At 45.7% G+C, this 26,150-nt stretch overlaps 1 long non-coding RNA gene across 1 annotated transcript in view; it reads right to left on the minus strand.

The window, feature by feature from the left end:
* LOC130128047 (uncharacterized) overlaps positions 1–26,150 on the minus strand; it is an 86,565-nt gene that overhangs the window by 33,625 nt on the left and 26,790 nt on the right. The window contains exon 2 of the long non-coding RNA XR_008811865.1: positions 15,723–15,804. This is a non-coding gene — a long non-coding RNA (uncharacterized LOC130128047). The remainder of the gene's footprint in view (positions 1–15,722; positions 15,805–26,150) is intronic.

The raw sequence follows: 26,150 nt of genomic DNA on the forward strand, positions 1-26,150 counted from the left end.
TTCAGACCATAAAAGTAGTCACTGCTGACTGAACAAAACGAAGGCTGATGTAGACCCTATTAGACATTACAGAGTACATATGAGCTCAGAGAGAGAGAGAGAGAGAGAGAGAGAGAGAGAGAGAGAGAGAGAGAGAGAGCTTATCAGGGGTAGAATGGCACAAAAGCTGTGTGACAGAATGACAGGCAGTGAAAGTTCCAGTTTAAAATCTGCTAGGGACAAGTTGTCTGTGTCCTGCTGAGGTCTCTACACATGCACACATGCACACGCATGCAAACACACATATACACACATATACACACACACACACACACACGTTCTCTTAACTTGTAGGGAACCCTCATTGACTACATCCATTCCCTAGCCTTTAACCCTAACCTTAAGCACCATAATTACATGCCTAACCTTAAACCTTATCCTAACTTTACCTAATCCTCATTCTAACCTTAACCCTAAACCCACGTCCTAACCCTAAAATAGACCCTTTTCCTCACGGGGACCCATAAAATGTCCCTTAAAGGTATGTGATTTCTTGTTTTTCTATCCTAATGGGGACATTTGGTCCCCACTGGGATAGAAAAACAAGCACACACACACACACGCGCGCACACACGCACGCACACACGCACACACACACACACACACACACACACACACACACACACACACACACACACACACACACACACACACTCCCTAGGGTCAACATGTGGGGTGACAGACGTGAAACGGAGGGGCCCCGGGTGCTCAGGGGGCCTGCGGTTGATTTAGGATTCTTGAACACAGGCCAAAATTCCTGAAGGGAACACAGTGAGCAGGAAGGCAGGCCATAAAAGCCAGCCGTGACTTGGTTAATAAAAAAAACTTGTAAGAGAATGTGGTGGATATGAAATAACTATGTGGGTATATGTGTGTTTGTGTGTGTGTGTGTGTGTGTGTGTGTGTGTGTGTGTGTGTGTGTGTGTGTGTGTGTGTGCGTGCATGCATGTACATACACACATATAGCCCATGGTGAATTTACTATTGAGTAACAAGAGAGTCTGGGAATGGAAGAGGTCCAAATAGGAACACTGGGACTACAGTACATGGAATGAGCAAAATGATACACAATACTATACTTTACACGTGTGTGTGTGTGTGTGTGTGTGTGTGTGTCTGTGTGCATGCGTGCGTGTCAACTAGAAGTGTTGGAGGGAAGGGACGGTGGTTTAGGGAGAATACAAACGCAGCCTGATGACAGGAGAGGACAAGGAGTGTGAAAGTGGAGTGAGAGAGTGAAAGTTTGAGTGAGAGTGGCAGGGGGTTGGTGAGGGGAGGAGGGGGTGGGGGTCATAAAACTTGATAAAGGTGCCATTAGGGAGGGTAGTACAACAGCCAAAGGTCTAGACTACTCCAGCGGTAACGAGAAGCTGGGGAACACAAACAGAGATAAGTTCCCCACCACGCCTTTTGGACCGGTGGAGGGCTTGATGACGATGTGAAAGATGTTTTTCGAGTGAATTCCTGAATGCCAAGAGCTTCGTCCCTGACAAATTTTCAAAAGCCGGGGTCCTCTGGGGAAAAAGCTAACGTGGAGGCTTTAATCCCTAATGTCTCAGATACCAAGGAATGGCCCTGAGGCCAAATCTGGTTTAGATTTTATGCCACTAATTAGCAGAGAGGCACGGTGCCTTTGTGTCAGGCTGTAATGGAGAGGTGTTCCTCACAGCTTAAGAGAGTAGACACATTGTGGCCAAAAAAATACATCTTTATAACATCCTTAAATAATCATAACATCTTGCTAAAATAATGAGGGGTACAGTGTCTGGCCCTAATGCAAAAAATATAATTCTATTTCCTTTCGGTTCCAACCGTGAGCAGATGTTGTCCACTGCCCTCATGTATAGGGCCCTTCATATTCCTGACGGGAGGGGGATCCATTCCAGCCATTATCCAAACTGCTTTCTAATATAAATTAAACCTGTTTGATTTGACGACCAAATAAGTGTGTCACATTGACAGCACACAAGAAAACAATAGCTGCAGTCAAATGGATATCAAAGACTTGTACTTGTGCTTGTCACTGAGGTGCAAGGTGGGCCGCTGGATCAGTGTATGGACCTACCAGATGTGGAAAAACTTGTATAGTGCTATGATTGGTGCCGGCCAAATCCGGTCAGACATATCCCACTCTTCCCCCCCTCTGACCCCCTTGTGTTACAGATTTCAAAATCCCCCTACCGACACTTTTTTTTCTTTCCCTGAGACGCCTGTTGCCATTTGGTGCTGTTTTGGCACAGTGCTATACTTTTTACTTAATGCAATAATCCAGTCTGTCCTCTGCACATCCATCACTGTCTGGTTTGGATCGTCCACCAAACAGGACAGGGCCAGACTACAACAGACAGTCAAGTCTGCAGAGAAAATCACTGGTGCCGACATGCCCTCCATTCACGACTTATACATCTCCAGAGGCAGGAAATGGGCAGGCAACATCGCTGCTGACCCATCACACCCTGGTCACAACCTGTTCCAACTCCTCCCCTCTGGTAGGCGCTACAGAACACTGTACCCCAAAACAATCAGATATAAAAACAGTTTCTTTCCACAGGCTGTCATTCAAATGAACGCTCAACACTGTCAACTAAATCCAGCCATGTTGTATATACTGTACTGTACATTGCACATATACTGGTACATTCTGTCATGTCCATCTACCTCAGGCATGTATGTAAGTAACCTGCTAACATCCATTTCAGCATCCCTGATATATTCTCTGCAACATTGCACCTTTTCACCTCTTATTGCACCTGTATATAGTCAGTCCTTGTGTATATATATCTGAAGATTGTTGTGTTGTCATGTTGTTATTCTAAGTTAAGCACACTGGGAGAGCCATGAAACCGGAGTCAAATTCCATGTAGTGCAAACCTACATGGCCAATCAACATGATTCTGATTACGAATTTTCCACTGATACTGATTTTATTGCTAAAGAGTAAGACACCCCCTCCGTCTCTTTTCCATCCCTACTGTATTTACTCTACAGAACCTGGGATCCGAATTGAGATTATTCTAAATCAAATGAGCATCCATCTCACTTGGTCTTTGACAGAGGCCCTGTCAGAGTGAGCTAAAATCCAAATTTATGTCTCAAACCATTACTTGAGAGACTGACTTATACGTCATAAAACCCAGTGTAATGGGCTAGCTGTTCTGCAAAGCCCAAACATGTTGCACTCAATGTGTCGAGTTCCGACACCTTCACATTAATATTTAAACACGTGCATATAAACAAATCCCATTATGAAAGTCGTAAATTCCCCGACAACTGAGAGGGAAAAACCATTATGTCCCTATTCATGTTAAGTAAATCTGAGAATATTGGTCCCTTTAAATTGTGTCATTGATCGTATGCATGTGTACTTTGATGTTGGTTTTAGCCCAGCCGAGACTTGCAGTGATCCTTTAGCCCCCGGCTGAGGCTGAGCGCTTCAACAGAAACCGGCTTGTCGAGTCTGTTTCACACTGAGCCCCTTTTTCTTTCTCTTTATCAGCACCTTCTATTTATAGTGCCCTCCCTGTGGCGGCATAGCTCAGTACAGTATGTTCCACAATGCACGGGCCATTCCTGACCACATTTCCAGGCATGTCTCCGCAGTCGTCTCCCAATGTCATACAGACGATTGCATGGAGTAAGTATGATGGATCTGTGCAGGCTGGACAGCCAAGGAGAGGGAGACACACTTACTTACACACATAGATGCGCGTGCACAAATAGACACATACGTGTGTACACACACACACACGCACGCACGCACGCACGCACGCACGCACGCACGCACACACACACACACACACACACACACACACACACACACACACACACACCCAGGGGGTACACAGAAATACACACAGACAAGAATACACACAAAGGAACAAACACAGACAGAGACAGATGTGCACACACTTGTGAACACCAGTATTTTTGCACAGAGGCATACAGATGAACATGCTTTGTCTTGCATAAAACATGTGCTAAAAGGCTGAAAGACGCTCTGACAGGGAGCTATCATGAGGTGTAGGGAGGCCAGGGCGGGGTCACCGAAACATAATGCCTCGTTGTAAGAAGTCCAGGGGCCCAAGCCAAGCAGAAGGAGTGTACTGACTGACAGGCCATAGGTAGCCTGGGAACCAGACGAATCTGCGGGCTCATATTTTACATTTGCTCTACCAGATACGTCTGGCCACCCTCCCCGTTCAGACAGATTTGCAGCCGGCCTGGCCCGGGCCGGGCCAATCACAAACGTTTATCTATTATGGCAGGGGTTTGGTACGATGACTTACACAGGAGCGCCATTGAAGCATTTTCGTAAACAACCAAGATGGCTGCCACTGATGTGGAACGGTCTGTTGAATCCGCCATCCTGACAGCATTAAAAGAGCTGGACAGTATATTTTCTCTAAAAGAATAACAAACAACTGCACTTAATGCTTTTGATGGTAAGAAAGATGTGTTTGCCATACTTCAAACAGGATTTGGTAAAAGTTTAATTTCCAAACTGGCCCCACTGGTCGCCTAAAAGATGAGGCACAGTGTAAACCCAGTGGTTATTGACTCTCCATTGGTCACCTTCATGGAGTAACAGATCAGGGAAGCAAGTAAACTGGGAATCACTGCAGGATGGAGTCCATGATGAGGCAGAAATCTGCAGCGGACGTTGCCAACTTTTATTTGGTAGCCTGGAGTCCTGGCTAGTGAACAGCAAGTGGCGAGACTTGTTGGTGTCGGCAATTTTCCAAGAAAACTTCATGTGGATTGTCGTGAATGAAGTTCATTTTACATACAAATGGTAAGTGTTGGCTATTAAATCATGTCTGTGTACTATGTTGAACTAGAAGCCATATGAACTGGATGGATTCACATTTGTGAATTCTTCTGGTTCCCAGGCTAGGCCATAGGTCAAAGCTGCGAGGACGGGTTTCCTGAGGATGGTGAGATGTTGGGTTAGCGTAGTGGCGTGTGTGGTGGTCTATTCCGCTGTCTACCGCCACTGGGATCGCTGGTTCGAATCTCCGTGTTACCTCCGGCTTGGTCGGGCATCCCTTAAGACACAATTGGCCGTGTCTGCGGGTGGGAAGCCGGCTGTGGGCATGTGTCCTAGTCGCTGCACTAGCGCCTCCTCTGGTCAGTCGGGGCACCTGTTCGGGGGGGGCTGGGGGGAACAGCGTGATCCTCCCACGCGCTATGTCCCCCTGGTGAAACTCCTCACTGTCAGGTGAAAAGAAGCGGCCGGTGACCCCACATGTATTGGAGGAAGCACATGGTAGTCTGCAGCCCTCCCCGGATCAGCAGAAGGGCTGTGACTGGGTGACTAGGATGGCTTGGATGAGTGGGGTAATTGGCCGGGTACAATTGGGGAGAAAAAGGGGAAAAACTCCAACAAAAAAAAAGTTTCCAGAATTAATAACTGTGTCGTCTGCAGTTATTAAAGTATTTAAATTGTATTTACAATGTATCTGAAAGTCTGTGTGTTAAATTAAGCACTTCCATGCGCTGATCAGTCACAACCTTTGAGGGCACCGGTGCACCCATATGACCGAAACAAAAGCAGTTGACAATAACAGGAGGGAAAGGAAGACACAAGCCCAACACTGAGTGGAAAAAACTGTCCATTAGTAAAGTGAAAAATAATGGTGAGGACTGATGTTATAATGAGTGGCAAATGTGCACTAAAGTAATGTTATTTCTTGAAACTGAGACAGATAATTATTTTTCATATCACTATCACAATACTGAGCAAAAAAATTGGGGTTATCATTATTATTATTATTGCCAGAATCATGCAGCGCGAACTGCTACCTATCTGACACAGTTTGTCTGTTTTCAATTCTTGATTTAAATCCACCGAATGTAATCACGATGCATATGATCGAGCTATTCAAGCAATGCAGAAAAACCAAAAAGCGTGTAAGGATTCAAAGAGTATCATCTCCACCACACCACTAGAAGTATCAAATCACGCACGCACATACACACACGCACACACCAAAAACAGACACACACAAACCCAAATGGGCTGTGTACAAGAAAGTGGTAGCACGGTTTCAGCGGTGCTAACCTTGACAAATCTGGGGAGGTTCTGCACATAAGATGCCCTCCCAAAAGGCACGTGGGGAATTAATGCAACACTATCCGAGCTGGCGGTGTAGAGATAAGAGCGCGAGCACACAAGTGAGCAAAACAGAGATACAATAAATAAAGGAGAGCGCACAGAAAATTGAGAAAACTAGACAGGGATCCAAAAGAAGGAAGGAGAGCGCAAGGGGGGGGGGTAGAATTAAATCTTATCAAACTCCTTTATCTCCGATTCAGTTGCAAACACAGTGCATAGGATCATTTCGCCCACAGATGATCCTCTGGGTGGTGGGAGGTGGTCGACTATTACAGTGAACGGTCCTTGCAGCCCTCTAGCTTACAACTTTGGGTCTTTTTAATGAGAAGGTACCCAGCATGGCTCAGTGAGCTGGAAATGCCAAAATACCACAGGCAGACCTACACATTCCTCTTCCTACACACCTGAGCCTGATGTAACGGGTGTGGGAAAGCACTGACATACATTTGTGCATGAGTGTGTGTGCGTGCAATGTATGCACACACATGGGCCTGTCAGCAGATTCATATATGCATGCCCTGTTCATTAGGGCTGCCCCCTGAAAGTCCATGAGTCGAATGATCCATCAGCAACCTGCCGGTTTTTTTTTTGTTGTTTTTTTTTTTTGCTAGTCGGTGTGCATTACAATAACAGGATAAAACACAGAAGCTTACAAAAATAAACAAGGGTAACATTTCAATGAGGAATTATAATGAGGGGAATTGTAAATATATTTTTATATTGTAGAGGGCGAGCGGGCTTTGTGTGGGGAAATCACGTGACGCGTGCTGGGGGTTTGACTGGTGAGGGTGGCTGAAACCTGAGGCGGAGCGGTTGACATAAACTAGGCTACCTACAACCACGTCTCAGAAGAAGTCTGAAGTACGGCGGCGTTTCCAACGTTTGAAGGGCAAAACTCAAACTCAACAAAGTAAAATTAAAACTCTGTAAGCAAGAACTCGCTTATCGTTCAACAACGTCTAACATTATTTCAAGGCGGACAACGGCATGAATTTATTTGGAAATTTCAGACCTCCTGTCTTGATTTTGAAATAAAAAAAATGAGGGTGTAAGAGATTGATTTATACAGTAATACATGTGTGCTGCCTGTCTCGAATTTCCAACAAATCCAATATGGTAGCCTGACATTATATGTCAGCAATTCAATCAGGCCCCAATTCAAACTTTGCATCATATGCAGCTCTCTTTTATTAATTTTTACATGCTTAAAAATATGTTCCCATGACTATGTTGTATTTGAGTTGGGTTTTTTTGGCGTTATTCCTCCTTTTTCTCCCCAGTTGTACTTGGCCAATTACCTTACTCTTTCGAGCCATCCCGGTTGCTGCTCCACCCCCTCTGCCGATCCGGGGAGGGCTGCAGACTACCACATACCTCCTCCGATACATGTGCAGTCTCCAGCCTCTTCTTTTCACCTGACAGTGAGGAGTTTTGCCAGGGGGATGTAGCGTGTGTGAGGATCACGCCCCCAGTTCCCCCCCCCCTTAATGGGTGCCCCGACCGACCAGAGGAGGCGCTAGTGCAGCGACCAGGACACATACCCACACGCGGCTTCCCACCCGCAGACACGGCCAATTATGCTTGTAGGGACGCCCGACCAAGCCGGAGGTAATACGGGGATTCGAACCGGCGATCCCTGTGTTGGTAGGCAACGGAGATCGCTGCGCTACCCGGACGTCACCTCTTATATTAATGTTTAAATGCTCAAAAATATGTTCCCATGACTCTGTTGTGTTTGACTATGTCATCACTTTAACTCATGCCAATGGGTTTTCTGACTAAGAGACAGAAAAAAAGGAATTAACAGTCAAATCCCCGTACTGGACAGCCAAATCCGATTCAAATCAAAAAACCCTGATTCGGGTACAGCCCTACTGTTCACAGAGATGTGCATGTGACCATCCGTGTCTTTGGTGTGTTATTCACACAGTTTAATGAATCCATCGTGTGCAATGACCCGTTCCCTCGCCATGCATGGCTTTGATAGCCCACATATAAACGGATGACAATTCAAAACTGTATTCCACATGCCTGCATAAACTCAAACCAGAAACTATTAGCAGTCCTGGTAGGCTATGGCTAGGAGCGGAGACAGCGCGGGTTGCTAGAATACAGCTCCCTCTCATGTTGGCGCGGCCACCGTTGCCCTCCCTGGGCAGAGAATAATCTCCTTGCGACTCCCTGACTAACGGAGACCACGTTTACTGGTGTCTTCTAAAGTTCAGCCCAATTGTGTTGTGGGCAAAGTAGGAGTGAACTGAGAAGATGGGAATAGTTGTGGTATAACAACAAAGGACGTGGACTCCCTTCTTCCCTAGCTAGTCAGTGTTACCCACCATTCACAGGCCGTTTCTGCACTTTTCCCCCACCAATTTCTCTCCAACTCCTCTTTATTGTATTTTTTTTCTTTCGCCCTGCTAGGAGTGCATATCTGGTATTTATTAAGGCACTATTGGCCGTACTCGGAGCTTTGTAACTGTGTTTACTGCAGTTTGGACATAACAGACATGCTGACTAAAGCTACCCAGGCTTTTCTTCAGAGTCGCAGAGAGGTCCCTGGGACCACAATGGGTCTTTTCTTGGTCAGAAGGGAGCTTTGAAATTAACACCACCGGCGTCCGAGTCATTATAGCTAAGACCATGAAGACACCATGAAACAGTTCCACCGACTACCCGTCTGTGCAGACACCCATTTGCATGTGCACACATGCACATCTTGCTCACACAGATAATCAATCTTGCAAAGACGCACACACTTGTACACAGACACACACACATGCACACACAGTGTATACTCACATACATGTGCTATAGAACTAAATGAGCCAGTATGTTCCTACGCATGGTCTCTGGTAAAGCCAAAACCCACTTTCTCTTAGATTATGCCCAAACATTGAGTGCTGTATATCTACCAGGGGAAGTTACTCATTAAACTCTTAAACCATCAGCAACCTGTTCTTTTGTCCTCACCTTCAGGTTAAATACCCCATCAGTGTCTCCCAATATACAGAGGCTCAACCATTTACCAATAACCTTGACTGTAATCTTCTCCAGCTCACCCCCGACAGAGTGAGCAGGATGGTGGGGTGGGGGGGAGGCACGAATGAGACAGGCGTCCCCACCCGGTCTCACACTTTATACCGTCTCCTATTCCCGCGTGAACGACAGTGGCAGGCTCCCGGGTCATACGTTGCATGTATAATGTGGTGGGCCAACTGTTTGAGCGGGATCTCTAGTTCATCCTCAACCCCCCACCAGTGCACCTGTTCTATGCCTCAGCTGACACCAACGCTGGAGAACGAGAATGGGCGGAGATTGGTGGGTGTGTGTGTGTGTCTGCTGGGGGGGATGGAGTAACCGACTGAGGAGGAAGACATGAAAAGAAAAGGTGAGGACTGAAAGGCAATGAAAGTAAAATCAGGTTGTGCAAGAAATGCAAGAACTGGATGGTACACAAGTGAAAGAAATAGGACATCAGGAAATGGATGGAGGAAAAAAAAAACAAAACACTTAAAATTACAATACAGGCCAGATACATATTTAGAGCAGCCGTAAAGACAGACAAGAAAGATTCAGTTATTCCATCCAGCCATTGTCTAAACCGCTTATCCTGCTCTCAGGGTCGCGGGGATGCTGGAGCCTATCCCAGCAGTCATTGGGCGGCAAGGCGGGGAGACACCCTGGACCGGCTGCCAGCCCCTATTAATATCTGAGTTCATCCCCCAATTAAAATGGTAAGTTGACATCTAAAGTCCAGTTCGAATCAATATTTGTTACTCATTTATGACGGGAAAAAAGTTGTACAAAATATCTGTAAATCAATTGTGACTTTTCAGAGTGCAAAATTATAGCCAATCAGACTTAAAAACACTGAAGTTTTGCAAGTTTCTACATTTTCCAAAGAGAAAAAAAAATGCTTTATTCATATTTTCAGCACTCGTCTGAATGCTAAGAAGCTAGGTGGCCTGTTTGTGCTGTTCTTGTATGTGATCGTATCCAAACTATTACTCGAAGACCAGCAGTTACTCCTGCATCACCACAACGGGGTTAAGTGCATGACACAGTGGCCAGTCATTCGGAAAACTAGGCAAGGTGTTTATTGTTGTGCTACATGAACCTGGCATGCATAATAATCAGGGTTAAAGGGATCCAGACCAGACTTGTAGCTCAGTCCTACAATTCATCACTGGGTGGACGAATCCAACATTTTCAGCAAGCTGCTCTCCCCCCTGACCCTGCCAGAGAAGGTCACATGTTGCAGCTGTGAGCCACCGTCACAACCCACCTCAGTCAGTGTCGGTCCCCGGCACCTTCCTCTGTAACACGGCCCGAGATGCAGAGTCGCATCCGAGTGATCAAATGCACAGCACACCAGCACGAGAAATATGTTTCACGACCTGTCGGCACAACAGACCGGGCATGGGAGCATGGTGGCCCACGCTTTGAACTGAGGCAACTTCAAAACAAGAGTCAAGTCTCCCAAGTGAAACCCAGTCCCTGTTTTTTTTTTTTACTGCATGTTAAGGGGCAGTAATGAATCACTGTCAGGCATTTTCGACACACTGAAAGCTCTGCAAGATTTTCTTCTCTCTGGAATAGGGAATTCTGGACCCTAATTGCAAAAAGGCCTGCTTGAAGCACCAAGCAATTGCGGCAATTTAAAGACGCCATATTTCCTGGTTTGGAAACCACTTCATGGGATATGTTGATTGCAGCCTCGTTTACTATGCAAAATTCCAATGGCAATAGCGTCAACTATTCTCCAGTTTAGCATTTAATGATTCGCCTTAATTAGTCAGCACCAAAGCCTCAGTTTAACAATGGATGTTGCCAGTTCAGGGAGAGGTCTCTGTTTAGGGTGCCCCAAGGTTGTGAACAACTTCCTTTTGATGTGGAAACATGAACTTCTTTTTTTTTTCCTAAGCGGAAATGGAGAGGGTGCCGGAGGGGCCTTGTGGGGTTAATTGCCATCGTGATTGTAGCACATGGGCAGCTGGTTTGCACTTTGAGCTGAATGTTATGAGAAAAAAAATCATAACCACAGGAGTTTTACCAATTTCAATTATTACAAGAAAAAATAAGGTGGGCTTTAACAACTTTAGAGCCCGCCTTATTTCAGGTCTTAATTAAAATTCTTATGTGACACGTAAAGTTTGGATCATATATTGATATTATATCAATATCGTGATATGAGACTCACATGGTACCAATCTGTAAAACCCACTGTGGTGAGCCCTGAGGAGGAGGAGAAGAAGAAGAAGAAAAAGAAGAAGTAGTAGTAGTAGTAGTAGTTATCATAGTCATAGTAGTAGTGATATGAGACTAGATATCATCTGGGATGTTGGATATTGTAATACTGTGATATGACCTAAGAGTTGTCTTTTCCTGGTTTTAAAGACTGCATTACAGTAAAGCGATGCAATTTTCTGAACTTATTTGACTGTTCTAGCTGTTAAAGATATGTCCTTACCTGTCTGAACATCATATCCACATTACTGATGAGTGTTTATCAAAAAATGTCATTGTACAAATGTTTTATGAGAGCACCAATCATCATCTCTACAATATTGTCAAAATAAAGATATCGAGATATTCGGTCAAAAATATTGTGATATTAGATTTTGTCCACATCGCCCAGCCCTAAATCATAGTCATTTATCTGTCTCTAGGCTAAGCCAAACTTTGGCTGTGTCTAAGTGCACACCCACATCTGATGCAATTCAACACTTAAGATATTTCCCATAGCAGAGTCCAAGTCAAGCCTTTATTATCCTTGGCGTACAACTGTTTTTGTCCTTTACAAAGCTAGTCAAAACAGGAAGTGACAATGTTATTAGTGGCTTAGATTTAGAGGAGTTAGAGCCTCCAAGGCATCAAGTACACAACCTCCTGCACTGGGTCGAAGCAACTCGGCTCCGTTTTACCAACCAAGACAATTAGTCCCCGCCACGTCACACCTCACTTACTCTTGTTTATATTCTACAGAAGCCCCAAACTGGCTTTGAGGGTGTCGCTGGAATTGGAAGCATTGAGGACAGTGAATCAAAGCGACCGAGAATTAGTGCCTCGGTGGATTTAAAACAGAAATTTCAGTGGAAAAGTCCACCGGTACATTTAACAGGGGTTCTCTGGAGGTGAAAACACAACCCATCTTTGTCCCTCTCCCTTCTCTCATTCCTCTCCTGAGTCTGCAGACAATTTCTAAACAACGTCCTGACCTGAAACCGACCCTTGGACCACGTAGCACAAGTCAACTCCAGTTAGAACACAAACAGAGCCCAGAGGCTGAAGTTATCATAATAAGGAGTGATATTACTTAACGTTGCGCTCCAAACATCCTCGCGTTTCGGCCAACTGTTTTCGCTCATTTGCCCAAGAACCTCCTGTTCACCCCAAACAGCGCCCGTTCTCAAACAGATCTGCTGCTATGAGTAATTAAGGATGAATGAACACAGAGTAAGGCTGGAGGAGTTATAAAGGAGAAACGCTCTGTGCTTTACTTTAGCAGAGGTGAAACCACTTCCTCTCTGTGAAAGACAGAGCTGTCAATGAAAACCACACACTCCGACACCGTATCAACACTTTACCCTGCTCGGCAATAAAACACTTGCTCTTTACTCGGAAGGGAAAAAAAAACCCTGTGCGTTGCAGGGCTCTACGCTAACTTTTTATTCCCAAGGAGTACACGTGCTCCTTAATGAAAAAAATTTAGGAGCACACAAAGAAATTTAGCAGCACAGTCAAGGAGCACCGTATGTGTGTGCATGTGTGTGTGTGTGCACGCGTGCATGCTCGTAAATTACTTTTCCGGTTCACACATATCTATTTTTGGGGGCGAATTCAAGTGAAATACTCGCCCTGTAGAGTCCTGCATTATGGACTCACATCTCCAGTACTGTGTGGCCGGACCAGCCCAGGCCTCTCGGCTACACTATCAATAAGTGTGCCACCCATAACAGTATATATACGTCAATAAATCAAGCTCCAAACTTCATTAGTCAGCCATTGTTCCCTGAGTTCCAGGAAATGTCATTTAGCAGCATAAACATCGTTTCAAATCAATTATAGACTTCGTTGCGTGCTAATGTTCGATGGGCACTGCTGTATGTATCCTGTCTAGACTTAATAGAAAAAAAAAACCCAACAAGACTGGTTATTTTCATTGATTCTTAAAAAAATATTGCTTATCAAAATGTCATAAACAAACATCGACAGAATTCAAATATACATGCTTCATATGTGTTTAGTTGCATTGCTTAATCCTAAACACCATTGCAACCCTGCAGCAGTGCATATGGCAATAGAGGTTTTTGTTTGTTTGTGTTATTATTTTTTTTTCTCCTGTAAGTTTGGACAAGGGTTTAAAGGGCCATCTGAAGAAAAAAAAATCTGTTCTCCAAATTAGGAGTGAGGTTTAGTATGGGCCTTGTCCAAAAGTGCATACTGGGATTAACCAGCCAGGTGGTGAGTCAAACTGCTGGAGAACCAGGCAATTCAACAACTGGCTCCCAGCCTAGTCACACTTGGGCTATCCTAGTTTATGGATCCCAGGACTCCGCAACACAGGAAAACAGCCAGAACAGCTCAAAGCATGCCCCACCATTTAAAAAAAAATTTTTTTTTACGTAAACAAAAGTATGTGTGTCAAAATCTCTATGTGTGCACGTGTGTTTGTATTCATTTGTCTGACTATGTGGTTGCATGTGTGTATGTACATGATTGTGTTTCTCTGAGGGTTTCGTAAGTTTGTTTGCGGTTGTAATCGTGTGTGTGTGTATGTGCGCGGTCTCAAGGCCAAAATACACCGGGCGTGCGTCAAAGCAGCCGCCCCTATTATTTTCTATGTACAGCCCCACATGGATGGTGGCTGGGCACGCGCCAGCGCTCGTCAACGCGACACTTCATGGCACTATCCTATTTCCAGCCTCGCTACCCCTGAAAAAATACGTTTTGTTTTTTTTTCCAGGGGAAAAAGGCTGTTTTGTACTTCCCAGCTCCCGTTTTTCCAAGCTGTGTGTGGTCTTCACGTGCTGAAGCGCGACGCTTCCTACGCGCGAAGCACTTGACGGCGCTGCGGCACCAGTGGGTTTCCAGCTTCACGGCGAGCCAGAGGGAACGGACAACTCTCCTGCCAAGTGTGACAGATGGGCGGGGGGGGCACGGCGTACTCTTACTTGCCCTCGCTCGCTTCCTCTGCCATCTGAGCTGTGCACGGAGGGACATGTGTCGTCACTGCGACCGCGCTCGCTTCTCATCTCTCTGGACTGAGCCTACTGTCTGGCTAGGTTCACCTTGAACTGCTGTCTGATTCATGCGCTTGCGGGAAAACTAGGCTAGTCGGTAACCTGACATTGTGCTGTGCACCACATCAAAACAATTGAAACCACTCTCAACGCCCTCACGTCGGTTGTTGCACGACATGGTATGTTGGAAAACAAATGCATATCGCTGTAAAGGCAACCCCGCCACCATTCAGCGGCGTGTGAACACTGAGAGGTAAAAGGTTGGATTTCCACAGCAGGGAACTGAGTGAGGGAATGAGAGTTCCACGTTGTGCAAGATGCATGCTTCTTCCCTGGAAGATTTCTGGCTGCTATGTCACAGGGCCCACAAACTGTGAGAGGCTAGGCTACGCTGGCCACCTGCCAGCGGTCGTAAAAAAATTGGCCCTGCTCACCTGTTGTCGTACCACGCCAATATCAGTGCGTTGGTTTATCCGCCTGTCAGCCCTGAATGATTTCTCTGTCCTCCACATGAACTGGTGGGGTGTGGACATATTTGCCCCAACTACAGGAGGTGGCGGGGAGGATCGTGCCAACACAGAGAAGCCCCGGACTTGGAGAAGCGTGTACTGTATAGACGCAAGGGCTGCGTGACATTGACCAAAAAAAATAAATCATTATCTTATTTTCTGGCTCAGTGTTGCTCCTGCAATATGAATTATGATACGCTGCTTCAAAAACTGCTCGCTTGTGTGTGGGGGAGAAGGAATGTTAATGTTAAGGATTTGTCCAGAACGAAGAAAACGAGAGATTGTTTCTGACAAGCGACGTGATTTGTAGGCGATGTAGTCTGTGCAGTGCAAAACAAGTTTGTCTGGGGAGCTATTTGAAACACCTTCCCCTCTATGAAAAACCCCCCAAACAGTGTTTTGGGATTGGTTATTGCAGTAATCCATTTTTGGATGTTGATTTTTTTTAGATTTATTGATCAGCCCCCTCAGGCATATCAGTGTGGAAAGCAGGCAGTCATGTCAGTGTGCTAATGTACATGGAGTCAGCGAAGCCTCCCGGTGAAACCAAACCTGATAGCTACATCTGTGGGAATGAGACACTGCGTTCCGGCATGAAAAAAATAACACCAGCCCTCCGCCCTGCTAGCCTTCAACTCTGTGGCACTACAGAGGTATCACGGTGACCGGACACGCAAATCTTATTGGTCGTGTGTTTGGCATTAGTGTGGGGTATTGCACAGCATGGCAGCATCAAGCCACTGGGCAAGTAAGGCTTTGGGAGTTTTTTTTAATAGGTACAGTATGGATAGAAAAAGAGTCGGGTTTATCACTTACGTCAGTGGCCTGTAGTCCTCCGTTCAACGCTGAAACGTCAGTGTGTTACCAGCATACATCCCAATATAGGCTTCACCACAGTCTGTAATGAGAAAAGACAAGCCATGATTCCCCTCACATCTGTGGGCTTAAAGGGTGATATAGGGAGACTTGAGCTAGTTGAATCCAACAGCTAGCCACAGCTCAATACTAGAAAATCCCCATGGCCAATGATCCATGCATGTTCCACCGCGGCAGGGACGACATGGGAGGAGTTTAAAGGTTAAGGTTAGCGGAAAATCCCTGAGGGAGGTACGAGGCTTTCTTGTCTATGTTAACCGGCGCTAGATTTTCATGTGACCAGCTTACCGCTAAAAGGCTTACCGGCCTAATCCTTTTGCCAAATGAGGTGTCTAACCTACGGCTTAGGCTAGCCAACAGAATCAAAGGGAGATCACAGCATGAAACTTAGCAGACTTTCAACATGCCAAAAATACAGTTTATTTATGAATGTGTTGCAGGGGTTTCTGTTCTTGATGTATTCATTTATCACTGCTTTGGCGACAACTGCTACACCATACACCACCACACCTAGGGCTGTTATTATTGGCAGCTAGGGTGCTAATCTAATAGTTGACGATTCCAGGCAATATCAACAGCACAGCTTCGCTAAGTTGACTCCATGCACCTCTACTATTCATAGTAAGGGAGTCCCCCCCCCCTTTTTCTCCCCAATTGTATCTGGCCAATTACCCCACTCTTCCGAGCCGTCCCAGTCAATCATCCCCGATCCGGGGAGGGCTGCAGACTACCACATGCCTCCTCCGATACATGTGGAGTCGCCAGCCGCTTCTTTTCACCTGACAGTGGTGAGTTTCACCAGGGGGACATTGCGCGTGGGAGGATCACGCTATTCCCCCCAGTTCCCCCACCCCCCCAAACAGGCGCCCTGACCAACCAGAGGAGGCGCTAGTGCAGCAACCAGGACACAAACCCACATCCGGCTTCCCACCCGCAGACATGGCCATTTGGGTCTGTAGGGACGCCAACCAAGCTGGAGGTAACATGGGGATTCGAACCGGCGACCTCTGTGTTGGAAGGCAACGGAATAGACCGCTACGCTACGCGGACGCCAGAAAGGGAGTTTTTGACTGTGACGTTGCCAGGAGGAATCCCTGGACCCCGATCAAAAATTTAAAGGTAACACTCGTCCCTAAAAAACTACAGCCAGGGTGCCCATGAGCAACGCACTCATGCCTAAATTGCTCCACAGCAGCAGCTCAATAACCAGCAACACAACACTACGGCCGTGCTAGTGTTTCCAGATGTGAATATGTACGTAAAGTAGTGAGGTGCTGAAAAACATGAATGTTCGACAACCTTGTCCTTGACATTTAAAATGACACAGTTCATAATTTCCAAGTTTATTCCTGGCTTCTACTCACTGCAGCCTATCTGTAAGTTTTATTATCACATCCATCCATCCTGCATACCTGTTAACCTAACCGCATCAGCCATAGAGAGGTGGGTGATAGAAAACCTGTCAAAACCTGAGTAAACTGTGACCCCGGAGTAAACGGTGATAAACAGTTATCTTTTGGGGGAGTGGATCCTCATCAAATGATTATCTATCCAGGGAGTAAATATTCAGCTGTTAAAAATGGGAGATCGTAGTTTCTGATAAATCTATTTTTTGCAATACAACTTTCTGTTCCTCTTACAAAACAGTGGGCGTTGTTTTGCACAGCTGAAGTACATAACCTTGCTCAGTCTAACAATTGAAACTAAAATACAGGAACACTAAACCCGATCGGCTAAGTTTTAATCAGGAAATAAAAGTACTAACAGTAAATAGCAAATATCTGTAAAATAGTTGTATTGGAAAACTAAAAAACAATCCCCAGTAATGGAATCAACCCATAACCAGCTGTGTGTGTGTGTGTGTGTGTGTGTGTGTGAGAGAGAGAGAGAGAGAGAGAGAGAGAGAGAGAGAGAGAGAGAGAGAGAGAGAGAGAGAGAGAGAGAGAGAGAGAGAGAGAGAGAGAGAGAAAACAAAGCGACAAACATTGCAAATCCACAACTGCTAAATGCATGGTCTCCTATAGTTTTGACTATTCAATACAATTAAATTGACCTTTTTTTTTTCAAATTGAACATTGTGGAAATAAATTAGTGGCATATTTCAGCCGTTTTGCTGGTGGCTTATCGTCCATTTTTGCTAGCAGCGTTCATCTGGGGTCTGTGATTTAAATGTGTACGCTGTCTGAATCAACACACAGGGAGCAACATACAACGTATAATGAACAATGTATAGTCAACCTTGTCTGTGTCCCAGCTACAGTGCGATGCAAGTACACAGCTTTTTTGAACTGAATAAAATGGTAAATGGACTGCATTTATAAAGCGCTTTTCTAGTCTACCGACCACTCAACACTCTTTACAGTGTTTGCCTCACATTCACCCATTCACAAACACATTCATACACTGACGGTGGAGGCTGCCATGCAAGGTGCCAACCTGCTCATCAGGAGCAATTAAGGGTTCAGTGCCTTGCTCAAGGACACTTCGACATACTCTCTGCAGCAGCCAGGGATCGAACCAGTGACCTTCCGATTACTAGACAACCTGCTCTACCCCCTGAGTCATGCTGCCCGAGTAAGAATTGTCCTCCATTGCGTCTGGGTAGGGATCCTCCCACGTGCTACATCCCCCTGGCGAAAGTGCTCACTGTCAGGTGAAAAGAAGCGGCTGGTGACTCCACATGTATCAGAGGAGGCATGTGGTAGCCTGCAGCCCTCCCCGGATCAGAAGAGGGGGTGGAGCAGCAAGTGGGACGGCTCGGAAGAGTGGGGTAATTGGCTGGGAACAATTCAGGGGGGATCCAAAAAAAAACAAAAAACAAAAAACAAGAATCGTCCTCCATTGTACCATAGCTAGAAAGCAGGAGCCGTGTCCACTATGAATTACAAGATCCTAGATGAACGGAGAAATTAAATCTACCACTCGACAACATCAGTGGCAAGTAGAAAATAGGATTGTGCTTGAAAAAACTGACGGAGACTAAAATTCTGAAGCAGCCCTTCAAGCGATTTCTCAAGCATTTCAACTAAACATAAAAGTATGAGCACATCTGCCTTGATGTACGACTGCTGCTGAAGAGTAAATTATCATACGTCGGACATCAAATTCAAAAGGATTAAGTTGAACAATATCGAATCTTTCAAATACCAAACCTACTACACTGCATCAAATCACACGATTAGAGCAGAGGCACGCTGAATAATGGTCCCTATCAGTCATTCTTCTGCAACACACCCACACAAACACTGCTGGAAATGCACACGTTAAAATAGAAGGGTGCACAGATGGTAACACAAGCGCACATAGCGAACACCCCACCAGTGCGTACTCCTGGGTATTTGGATTATCTCATGACATTCAGCAATCCGCCGTCACCAAGTCGCTCCCTGACATTCTTTGCTTTTCTGCCCGTCTTGGCAAGAAGTGTGCAAAAGGCCGTTCCTATCTTGCACCGGGGACATAATGAAACATTTCCCTTCCCATGCACACTCCCACACACGTGCATGTGTGCGCGCACGCACACACACACACACACACACACACAAATGTGCACAGACTCTATAGGTGCACGCATTTTAATTTCTCTTAGCCGCTTGGCCTTTTAATATCAGATTTGGTCTCACAGCTGCTTTCCTACCAATCACTGACATTCTGATACAACCTCTGTGAGTCATGTTCAAGGTTCACTTTGATTCAGGGTTTTCAGAACTTGTGATTTTGCCATTTGCTGTATCCAAAAGGTTTCAGTATGAGTTATCTGCAATGGTGTACAAGTAGAAGATTATAATGCCACTGCAGTTTACAGGAAGGTTTCACAAAGAAAAAAAACTTACTCCATCCATCCATCCATTATCCAAACCGCTTATCCTGCTCTCAGGGTTGTGGGAAATGCTGGCGCCTATCCCAGCAGTCATTGGGCGGCAGGCGGGGAGACACCCTGGACAGGCCGCCAGTCCATCACAGGGCCGACACACACACACACAGTGAACATGTACAAAATTGACCCTTGGTATGAAAAAAAAACGTACTCCTGTAGGGTAATTTTGGAACTGCGTGATGTCCTCTACAATACAATTGTTGTGTACTACCAATTAAATGCACAGTGGATCATCCAAACTGACACTGGATGCCATTGTCGGCAATTTACGTCTTTTCCCACTTCCTGCATTACTATATTATAAGGGGTACGCAAATACAATAGTGCTCATATCTGTTGCTTCCTGAAGTCAGCACACTTCCAAACATGTACATTCCAAAGTACTTCCTCCATTATATTGGCAGCGAGGGCTGTTAAGCGCTACCAAAGGAAAAGTCCGATTTTGGACAAGGTACGCCGTAGGAAATGCAATAATTATTCCATTCTCTGAAATCCACTGAGTGAATATACATCTGTGGGCTTTGTCAAATGATGGATGTAAGTTGCACCAGAGCACTGTACCTAAAAAACCTGAACATATTTCCAGATGCACCACTAATAGAGTGAGAGATAACAGCAGCAGCGCTGCCAATTCTCTCCGCTGCTGCCTTCATGAGTGATGTTGAATATTGCTTCTAACGGCACCACTAGTCTGTGTTAACCAGCCAGTTTCCAATTATGGCTGTTCGGTGTGGCCTTGCATCTGATTCCTATGTTAATCCATATACCGAGTCAGCGTGCGGCCACTCGGGTGAGGATAAATATGCATCGGCACAGGCACGAAAGATAAGAGGGCCAGGTGCATAGAGGGAGGGTTAATCCTGCATGCACCCAAGTCCTCCCCTGCACTTCATTCTGCACAAAGCCAAAGTATGAGCCAGTAAGAGTGCAGTTCACATTCACATGGGGGCTTCCTTTCACATGACAGTGAAGGAAAGCCCGTGAGCTTTGTTCGGACACAAGGCAATGTATCGCTGAAGCTGCTGGAGTTGACAGCTTGTGGCCGTGTCCTCACTTTTTTATTTTTTTGGTTCCTCCAAGTAGCGCCAATGTGCTTACAACATCTTTGGTAACAGCTAAATAGGGACTTCATACGTAATTTGTAAATTCTTTAGTGTTTGAATTACCTCTTTCTTGGTATTCCATGCTTTAATTGAGGGGGGAAAAATGAGCAGAAAATTGTACAAAAAAATGGGAATTCATGAGCTTCCAGTCCAATTTTGTTTTAGTGGGAACTGCAAAGTGCTCCGGTTTCCTCCCACAGTCCAAAGACATGTAGGTCAGGTGAATCGGCCATACTAAAACTGTCCCTAGGTGTGAATGTGTCGGCCCTGTGATGGCCTGGCGGCCTAATCCAGGGTATCTCCCCACCTGCCACCCAATGACTGCTGGGATAGGCTCCAGCCTCACGTGACCCGACTTCGGATAATGGATGGATGGATGGGAAGTGGAAACCAAAATTCGGTTTGTTGTACCAGCGTGATAGATAAGAAGTGAGATGCTTGAATATGATTGGCTATTGCCAGGTGATGTCTCGCCCATATCACCCAAAAGATTCAGCATTTCTCATCTTTTTACAGGTCACCGCCCCACCCATAACGCCGAACAGCCCCCATCTCTTGTGTCGCTCGCTCACAATATATGAATCAAGTCTCGGCAACATTATATTCGTTTTCACCGTTCATCGAAAACTACTACAAAATTTTAAACAAATGTGGTTTCTTATTCAAGAATATATCGTACGACACTGATGCAAATAAAAGGAAGTGAAAGGCTGGTACGAAACAAACATTTCCTTTCATTTCCACAAAATGTTTTGACTTGTGAGAAAAAAGTAATCTTGCTGAGGAAAAGGTTTGGGTTAGTAGTTTTTTAATGGAAATGATGAAAACAAGCAGATCTGCGGATCAGTCTTTTTGGACTCCGCTGTAGATCTGAGAATGATTTCTAAGTATGGCAGATGGTCACCAAAGGCTTAAGGTATGTGCCCTGCAGCAACATTTTAAAGACGTTAAAGAAAATGAGTTTTTCCTTAAACCCCATGTACAGCTGTTCACCTGACCAAGCCCACATGATGACAATAACAAGAAATGAAAAACATGAGCCCCCCGCTTGTGGCCGGTGTTATAATGGATTATTTATCTGGTTCTGTTTGCCTATGATCCCCTGCTATAATCATCTGCTTTTAGCAGTGGGAGATTACGGATGTTCTGTGGTACTGTTGGCAGTAAAAGTCATTATAAATACAGCTATCCTATACCTATCTGCTAATTCTACCAGGCCAAGAATAAGAAAACCAAACCGCCACAGGGTCCTCAATTTAACTGCTACTCTTCAAGCCAAGGCATTTCATCCCTAATTTACTGAAGCCGATTCCATAGCTATTACTCTTACCAAATAGGTCTAACAGAGTGGTTTCCCGGGGCTCCAGACCAGACTCTCGAGGATACGGATGCTTGTACACGGTGATTGAAAAAATGTAAGAACTTCTTTTTGCATTGAGGAGAATCCTAGCTGCAAGATGACATTCTCAAGTACGGACAAAAAACGCTTGTTTTAACGATCTTACAACACTCGCGACAGGCATCTTCGTCAAAAGCTTCGTATAGGACCAAATCATTTCAAAAATAAAAGCGCACCGTGCACAAAAGAAGAGATTAAAATGGTATCCACAATGTTTACTTTGCGACTTCATGTTGCAGGGCTACAGTGAAGACCATAATTCTCAACACCTGGCCTCCATTCATCTGTGTTTTTACTGACAAGTTAGGTCGAATAACATGGGTTAATCTCAACCTAATGTTACAGCTCAGCAGCTGTGTTGTTTTTGTTGTAGTGGTGCACCACTGGTGAAACAATACAAGAGGGGTACACTGGCTGAAAGCTGAAATCTGTCTCCGAGTATAGGAATGTGACTGGGAATTTTTCTGACAAGAGTTGGCTCCACACTTTCGCTGCCAGTGACAGGTTTCAAACAGGAAGTGTCGCCAGGCACTGAGAGACTTTGCCAAACCACCAGCTGAATCACATCCATCTGTTTGCATATTATGGAAATCACCTAAAGTTACATTAAAGCCTTAAGTGTGAATCGAAACGTGTGTGTGTGTCTGCATGTGCATGTGAAACATAGGGCAAACAAGCATGCTTGGGGGTATGCAAATGAGAGGTCTCTGCTGCACAGATTATAGGCTGCAGTGGCACATTTTCTATGCACCAGGCGTAAGGGCCCCAGGCTTGCCTGCAACAGGGTTTTGGTTTTTTTCCCCCCACTTTTACATTTCATCCGTTTAGCTGCAGCACTTATACAGAGGAATCTACATCGAGATCACCAGAAGAATAACCTTAAATTTCTCTAGCTTGACCCTGCTGGCGAGTTGCATAGCATGTATTGTGTTTACTCTAACTCCTAGTCTAATCCAGTTCATTGTTCCCACATGGCTGTGTGTATAGACTAAGTCCTGTCCACATGGACCTTGAAACTGAATCATTTCATTCGCACATACTTTGAGAGTAATCTGCTGGTTTGCAGAGTTTGAGAGCTTAGCTGTTACGCATGTGCACGGGCACACACACACACGCACACACACACACACACACAGAGTACTGTAAGAGGGCCAATATGGAGATTGATCAACTGGGCCCATTCCAAACTGGGGCCCATTCTCTGCAGGCATGTCAAGCATAATAACTCTCCCCTCTCTTCGCACAACCTCTTAACCAGGAAAAGTAAGGCGAGGGAGAGAGAGGGGGGGGGAGCGGGAAAGGGGAATGATTGGATAATGTCTTGACACCCATCTCAGAAAAAAAGAATGCCTGGCTGTCAGATGTTTGACCCATTTTCTACTCTCACTTTGTCTCCCTCTCTCCATTTTCCTCTCTCTCTCCCTCTAATTCTCTTCCTCTCCTTCAATTCTACAGAGTAGAAGCTCTGACTCAAATTCATTGGCACAGTAGTCAGCTCTGCCTCTCTCTAATGGAGCAGTATCACAGGACCTATACCCACACACACACACACACACACACACACACACACACCTCATCTACAGAAAAGCAATGACTGAAGCCAGAAAACTGCACATGATGTACTTCATCTGCCAATGGTCCTCCAAATGTTTTATAGATTTTATGTGCGCTTGCTTGTGGTTGTGTGCGTCTGGCTAACGCGGCGTGGGATGGGTGTCTTTATTTCTTTGCATAATATGATGACTTTATCCGGCAGAAATGGCCCACTAATCGATCATTCATTTAAAAGAATAAAAATCAGTTGCATAATTGGCACTTGGAATGCCCAAATTTTTTGAAATTGATCCCAAATCCATTTCGGGCACTGGTATTAAATTGGGATCGAGACGCACAGCCCTGTGACTGAAGGACGGGCGTCGTCACGGTGTATTCAACTTACTGTTTGCTTGCATTAGGAAAAGACTTTGTCTCATTCATGCCATTGGTCTGTGCAGAACGAGAGTCATTTGGATCACTTAGCACATTAAATCTACAGGAGCCTGCCTTCCTTACATTGGTGACATTCACAAAATACTGACACATACCCCAAGGATAGACAGCGTTGTCCACTGTTGTCCTCTGGATCTACCTGATTTCATTGTGCGAGGCCCTCTCCGACTATAAATGTGATTTAGGGCTGCACAAATAAACTTGATTTGCTAGAATACAAAGAGGAGGAGGGGGGAAAAAAGGTCCTCGTGTAGCAATTCAATGATATAAAATGTTGTCCGCTTGAGCTTTATGGCACACGAAACGTCTTGGTGAAATACAGATTGGGATTTTACAGTTGCATAGTGGACATGCTTAAGCGACAAGCTGTGGAGTTGGTAGGGGAGGAACACCAGCAGGCAGAGAGGGTAGGGGAGGCCAAGGGTTGACTTCGGTCACCTAATCCCCATCAGTAAGATAAGGGCTGGCCAACAGGCTTGTACTCAGTACACACACACACACACACACACACACTTCGTTACAAATATAAAACACACAAACCCAGATACACACGTGCACACGGGGCAATAACAAGGGGAAGTCAATGGACTGTAAAGGGCGGCACAGACAGAATACATTAACAAAATGTCTGACACGTGATCCATGTGCTATCTGTGCATGTGTATGTGTGAGTGTGTGTGTGTTAATCCCTCTACACCATTATCTCTCTATTTAGCTCCCTCTCTCCCTAATGTACACACAAACAAAGGGTCAGTGGGGCCAGGCGGCCAGCCATGGCACCATGGAGGACTCCAGATGTGAAACAGCGAGAGGACCTCCAGGGGACAGCTGGAGGAAGCCCAACCTGGACATGGGTCAAGAAGACAAAACACAACACAACCCAGGGAACACAACCCACATTTGAGGCCTCTATCTCAGGGCCCGCCTGCCTGCCAGCCAACCAGACCGTCACCTCTTCGCCTTTGCAAGATTCCTACAAACACTTTCTGAGAAGCCAGGCGGATCGCTTCAATATGGGGGAGGCTATTTGTATCCAACAGGATTCACAGCTGTCTGTCTGCTCCACCTGATGAGCCAAAGTCAAGGCACACGCTGTTTGTTAGGCGCCGCATTCAACACCCCTGGAGACAGCGGTGGCCATTTATGAAAGTCACTGCATGGAAAACCGGATTTTCGGCCCCGTGAATGCTTGCAAACCTCACTAAATCCCGGCAGTTAACGGCTGTTTACAGCCTGTGAAGTCCGCGTTCGCCTGTGTCATAAATTGTCGAGAACGCACCCGGGGGGGGGGCTCTCTCTGCGGGGGTGTGGGGGGCAAGGAGGAAGGTGTGAATGACTCTTAATTAGCATCTGAATAGCAGTGAATCCTGGCCTGGCTAGCCTCACTCAGACATTCATTGGATGAAACCACAGACATTGAAATGAAAATTCACTCGTGATTGGTTGGTAGATCTGTTGCTATTGGTCAACCCCTGGCCCAATAAAATACAGGCTTGGGTAGTCAAGTCAAGTCAATTTTATTTGTATAGCCCAATATCACAAATTACAAATTTGCCTCAGTGGGCTTTACAGCAACACAACTGTCCTTAGACCCTCTCATCGGATAAGGAACTCCTCCGTAAAACAAAAAAACCCTTTAACAGGGGGTTGGGTAAATCCTCCCTTACAACAATAATAACAATTAAATTAATTAATTTTAAGGGTCCCCCCCCCTTTTTTTCTCCCCAATTGTATCTGGCTAATTACCTCACTCTTCTGAGCCATCCCAGTCATTGCTCCACCCCCTCTGCCGATCCGGGGAGGGCTGCAGACTACCACATGCGTTCCCCCTCCCCCCTGAACAGGCGCCCCGACCGACCAGAGGAGGCGCTAGTGCAGCGACCAGGACACATACCCACATTTGGCTTCCCACCTGCAGACACGGCCAATTGTGTCTGCAGGGACGCCCGACCGAGCCGGAGGTAACGCGGGGATTCAAACCGCCGATCCCCGTGTTGGTA

This window comes from Lampris incognitus, chromosome 17 (genome assembly GCF_029633865.1).
Source record: "Lampris incognitus isolate fLamInc1 chromosome 17, fLamInc1.hap2, whole genome shotgun sequence".
Taxonomy (NCBI): domain Eukaryota; kingdom Metazoa; phylum Chordata; class Actinopteri; order Lampriformes; family Lampridae; genus Lampris; species Lampris incognitus.